Here is a 6,525-nt window from a genome sequence, read left to right on the forward strand (position 1 = left end):
AACAATTATGAAAAATAATACCTTTTTATTTGACCTTGACCGTGGTTACAAAGGGTCATTTTGGAGTCTCCAAAAGACCCTTTTAGAAAATTCCTGGATGTATTCTTATAAAAACATATGTCAAATATGAATATATTGTGGTATTATGTTTGACTTTTGATTTGAATTGGGTAAGGCTTCAACCTGTGGTCCAATTTAGTCTTCCAGATAATACCTACCACCTCTAGGCCTCTTCAGGCCTCTGTTTTCAAAACAAAATCTAGGCGGAAATAGAAATTTTCACTTTCCTTGTGTTCAAGCTTCTATTACTCAACACTAGAAGGACTGACAGGGGTCCTGACAACAGGGGACATAACTTCAGAGTGTCAGCTTTCAAAAGAGATCATTTACATGCATGTACTCCAAATGGTTCAAGAACAGCTTCCAATTTACTTTGGGTATGCTGTTTAGGCGTTTTCAGGCAAATTTAACAGGAACATGAAAAGGTTAAAGTATGCAGAACGAGTTAAAGGCCAAAAAACGGCGGAAGAACTGAGAAGTTGAAAAGCAATAGTGAGAATGCTTAACAGCATTCTCACAATAAAGAGAAACAGGAAAACAATAGTGAGAATGCTTAACAGCATTCTCACAACTAGAAAAGGCTGTTCCTGCGAAACAGCATTGAGAATGCTGAAAACCTGAATGGGGATAGCTGACCATGCAAAAAAAGATGAAAATAGTGAAAATTTAGTAGAAAGTTATAAGCTGAAGCTTCAAAGCAACCAAAAGGTATTTTTGAAAGGGACTGGAGCAGCATTCCAACAATGATTTGAAAGGATTTACCATTACTTTTAAAGGGAGAATAATTTGCATAAAAACCTTAATATTTTAAAAAGTATAAAAGTGAGAAATGAGAAAATACCCGCAAGCTGAAATGAATTTCAAAAATGTGTGAGTCACACAAAAGAGGCAGTGTGGAAGCTGAACTGCATCATCTTAACAAAGCTAAGAGCTAAAATAGCCTACAATGTGGGAGAAGCTGAAAGCTGAACTGTTAAACAGAAGAAGAAGTAGGCTAGCTAGTCATAACAAGAATATTATCGTTTTAACAGATTAAATTATAGTTGGGATAGTATTAGCAGTAGCAGATGTAGCCTATGCGTTTACTCGGCTTTCTTAGTTGGATTCAATGTGTTGATGGAATGAAACATACAGCAGTAGGGCCGATACAGGAAGACACGGCGACACTTTGTTGCAGAAGGATGATGGTGCAAGTTTTGTCCGTGGAGCATACAACGATTAATAAAAAAGAATCATGTAGACGCGTTTATTGAGTAATCGCATAACTAATTACACATGTAAACGGAGTAATCGTATTCTTGGCATAAACCGACAATTGCTAGTAATCGTGTTTCTCATGGTCAAATAAACGTACCAATCACCTGTGTGAGAGACTGAGTGGTGCGTGTCTGTCGTTACGGTGATGGTGCAGCTATGATTGCTAACGCGCTGAGGGCAGAGAATAAGAGAAATGTAGCTAGAATCCACACCTCAAACAAGATAACCTAGACGCAAAACTGTATGTCCAATCCAAAATATAAGGATATTTTCCGAGACCCAAGACTCTGCCGAAACCAGAGATATTCTTTATATGTCTGTGCAGTCAGAAATACGACTCTACCTGCAGTTTCAACAACGTGTTCCTTTTGCTTTCCTGGTGCTTGTTTGTTTGGTTGCCACGGTGATGGAGCTGCTGTGATAGCTAACGAGCTAGGCAGAGAGAAAAACGAACATTTACCTAGCATCCACACCTCAAACAAGTTGACCTAGACGCAAAACTACACGTCCAATCAATAAAATGAGGATATTTTCCGAGACCCAAGACTCTGCCGAAACTAGAGATTTCCTTTATATATCTGTGCGGTCAGAAATATGTCTCTACCGGCAGTTTCGAAATCGTCTTCCTTCCTGCTTTCTCTGACGGATTTTACCCACCTCTCCATTGAAGTTAGTGAGAGAATTTGAAAGGCTGCTCTCGCTTCAAGGCTCATAGCTGAAAATCTGTAAATGTGAGCTCTTTAGTAGTTACATTTGCTGAAAGAGGACAATTTTTCCTACATTTTAAGGTATAACTTGTTTCTGTACGTTAAACTATATGAACGTTAGAGGAATTTGTTTGACAATTTAGTTGAATATCAGAAAAAGAGCAGCCAGCTTGCTGCTCATTCATAAAAATCAAGAAGGAGCAAACATTTTAATGTATTTCAAACTGTCATAATTCAAAATTGGCTGAATATTTGAAAAAGCTGAATCATTTGGGAATAGCTGAATGTCCTGTGAACATTTTAAAGGTTTGAATGGTGTCTCTAGCTGAAAGTAAGCTGAAGTAGTTACGTTTGAAAGAGGAGGAAGCTTTTTAATGATTTGAAAGGATTTACCATTACTTTTAATGGGAGAATAATTTGCAGGAAAACCTTAATGTCTTAAAAAGTATAAAAGTGAGAAATACCAAAAGTCATAGCCAACATCTCCTGAAGGAGCTGAACGTTTTGATACAAAAATTATAGGAATCGGTGAAAGTATGCAGGACTAGTTAAAGGCCAAATAAACAGCGGAAGAACTAAGAAGTTGAAAAACAATAGTGAGAATGCTTAACAGCATTCTCACAATAAAGAGAAACAGGAAAACAATAGTGAGAATGCTTAACAGCATTCTCACAATAAAGAGAAACAGGAAAACAATAGTGAGAATGCTTAACAGCATTCTCACAATAAAGATAAACAGGAAAACAATAGCGAGAATGCTTAACAGCATTCTCACAATAATAACTAGAGAGGGTACAATTTCTGGGGAAATTGTAGGGTGTGCTTGCTTGCGTCGGTTGGACAGGGGTCCGTTTTTTAATGACATTTTTACAACTGATATTTCTGTATTTTATATAAAAATGCATACTTATTATTTATAAAGATAACATAGATTTAAAAGCATTTTTTTTTTGCTGCTCATTTACAACTGAAAATACGAGTGAAGTGTAGAATGAAATGGATGTCTTCTCATTTCCCCTGCAAGAGGCAGCCTCATCGTTGAATCAAAAAGAATACATTTGGCAGACCGGTGTACAAATGGACCTAATCTCTATGACTTAAACGTCCTTTTAAGTTTTTCCCTTCTCGTGATATTTTCATGCATTTAGCCTACTCATTGCATTCATTCATTAATAAAGAACCCCCTTTGAAGATTATTCTAAGACGTTACCCGGCAGTAGAAGATGGAATCGCGATTCAAACAGTACCATCTGCTAACTGAAAATATGCCCCCCAAAACGTAAATAAGCTTGACATTTATTTAGTGGAAAATCGCTCATTCATAAAAAGCTCACTGGTAGCGATCATTGTAAGGTAACAACGCAAAATGCGATATAGCCCTGTGTGGAGAAGCTGCCCCGGTAAATTCTACTACTACGGTACAGTACTAGACTACTGCTGTGTTCGTCTCGGTAGCGATTGCGTTGGTTGAATTCGATTAAACGTTCCGTTGTACGGTTTAGGCTGAAATTAATTATTTTCATGAACAGATTGACAAAGTTTAGGCTGTGGCAATGAAGTTCAGGTTAGTAGTTAGATAGACTTTTGATTTAAGTAAGGGGAGTGCCGAACATGTTCTGTCGCCGTTTGACTTCCTACAGCTGTGTAGATGTTTTTGTAGTGTCTCGCGTAGGCTACAGCGTTGCAGTGATACACTGGATTGAAACCACAGGTAATGATAATTTCACCCACAAATCGTTTACTTGTAATCTAATGTCATAATAAATCCTACAACGAAAATGTATATGTGAGGAATGTTTATTTTAACGATTGAAAACAGATACATCATAAACCACTGTAGTATGTGTTGCCCGGGCAACAGAGGCTAATGTCATGCTAATGCTTCAGTGAAATAGTAGACTACCGTTTCCGAAAGTAGAGCCTACTTCCTTAATAATATCAGCTAATATTGTACATTACATTTCATAATAGTGTTTCACATCACAAAGTAAAATGAGTAAATAGTTATCACCCTGGCCGCTTTGCTTGTGGCGTTTCTGCAGCTGCCTTGCAGTAAAGCTATAGTTAGCCTAGCTATCCCCCAAGTTAACAGATGCGAAACGAATGTTCTGCTACAGGTAGTCACGCGTGTTTTCGTGACGTTAGTGACGTTAGTAACGTCAGTGACTGTGGCTAGCAAATTAGCCACCGTTAGCTTCACTTTTCGCCACAAAAACTTAACTTAAGCCCAAACCATGCAACGGAACGTAAATTCCAATAGAAGCAACGCAATCGCTACCAAGACGAACCTTTTGACACCGCCGTTTTGTATGTAGGCCAAATATTGACTGAGTTTTAGGGGGGCGAAAATAAACAATAATAAATATATATGTGAGAGAACAAAGGTTGTGCTCTCGCCGAAGGCTTGAGCACACCCAATGAATTTAACGGTTATAGGGCGCATGCCAAAAAAGTTATTGAAGTTTGAAATATAACATTTTGTTAAACAATCTGCATTCAGCTATGGCTATGCAACATGAATGCATACATCCTGAATAGTTTTCAGGTCATTTTGACGCTTAAATAAAGTTTATAATATTTGGTAATCGACAAATCAATAATCAAGTTAAAATGATGGTCAGTAATGTTGAAATATAAAGAGTGTATGAAAATAAATTTCTGGGTGTGATAATTGATCATAAATTATGTTGGAAACCACACATGAATAATGTAAAAACACATTTCTAAAACCATTGCAATACTATACAAAATCAAAGATATATTGAATCAGAACCCACTATAATACACTGTATAGTACTCTCATTGTTCCATACTTAACTTACGGTATGGAGATATGGGGAAACACATGCAACACCAACACTTTGGGGAAATAAACAGTCGTGAGCATTGTTCCGCTCAATGCTAGCCGACGCTACGGTATCGTTGTTCCCGTTTAAAGTGTGGACTATATTCCAGTGCGGCCTGTACTCCGATTTACAAACACGAAGCTCCCATTCTGGTGGGGTGCGGCTTATTTTCCAAAAAATAGGGTATGCATATACTTTGGAAAATTGTTAATAAGGGCCCTTATTAACTACTACTACTACTACTACCATTGCATACGTTTCAAAATCCTTGAGGTTGGCTGAGGGGCAGTTCTATGGGCATATGTGAATCCCTCTGTGACATTGCTTGTAAAAAGGGCGATACACATACATTTGATTTGATGGATTATGTCAGTGACTGCTATGGGGAGAGTTTTGGGACCCTACAAGCTGTGGGAAAGTCTGGAAGTTGGAAACAGGTGCTAGTGGTGCCAATACGGAAGCCTTGGAAATACCCTACCAGTTTTACAAACTACAGGTTAATAGCGTTGACTTCTCATGTACATTTATGGAAAGGATGTTAATGGAAAGGCTGACTCACTTCCTTGATAGTAGAAATCTAATGTCACCAGATCAAAATGGATTTAGGAAAAGCAGGCAAACGATTGGTCCTGTGCTTCACTTTGAGTCAGAGATATGGAAGGTACAAGCAAATAAGGAGGTGGTGGTAGCTATTTTCTTTGATGAAGAGAAGGTGTTTACATGATGTGCAAGGAAGACCTACTTATCAAGCTGCATAAAATAGGGGTAGGGGACGGATTAGACAAAGGATTCTCTTTTTGGGTGATGATTACAAGAAGGGAAGAAGATTTTTACTTGAGGTTGTATGGAAGGAATTGGGAGAGGGTGGGAGGGTTTATATTCCTGAGGATAAGGTTTGAATGACATGGGCAGAGCATATTAGTAGAAAATAGTGAATGTGACGTTTGGTTGTCAGGAATGGATTGGGGGTCAGAAATAATGTTGTTGGAAATTATGTACAGTACTGTGCAGAAGTCCCAGACTTCCCAAGATATTTTATAAGAATATTTATTTTGTGTTCTGTATTTATGCAGCAGTATAAAAGTGCACATTGGCACTGTTTTTGCTTTACTTTTATGAATTAGATTTATTTTTAATTGTACCTAAGACTTTTGCACAGTACTGAATGTGTATAAAGTATATGGGGCTATAAGTAAGGAAACAGTCCCTGTTTGCCCATGCTGTGGGTGCAAAGCTCTTCATCACATTGCCTACAGTCCTTCAGTGTCTCCTTTGTAATATCCAAGTGGCAACCAGTAGAGTGATGAAGGAGTCTGACGAAATAAGCATAGAAGATGCCCCCGCCACACAGAATCGTTTGTGTGGCAACATTTTGGGTACCCGGTGGAAACAATAAATGGCAACAGAGTGACAGACAAGATGAGAACAAGCGCCGTAAGAAAATAATTACGTGCAATGCTGCTAACACAAGTACTATGCAAAGACACGTACAGAACTACTAAAGATCTACTAAAATCAACCGTGCCTGGGAAGAAAACACTGAAAGGCCAGACAACGCTGAGAAATGCCTTTGCACCTCAATTTCCACAGTCGAATGTTAGAGCCAAGGCAATAATGGTACACATCAGCGTTTTCATTGCAGCTGATGTGAGGAA

This window comes from Osmerus eperlanus, chromosome 1 (assembly GCF_963692335.1).
Source record: "Osmerus eperlanus chromosome 1, fOsmEpe2.1, whole genome shotgun sequence".
NCBI classification, from domain to species: Eukaryota; Metazoa; Chordata; class Actinopteri; order Osmeriformes; family Osmeridae; genus Osmerus; species Osmerus eperlanus.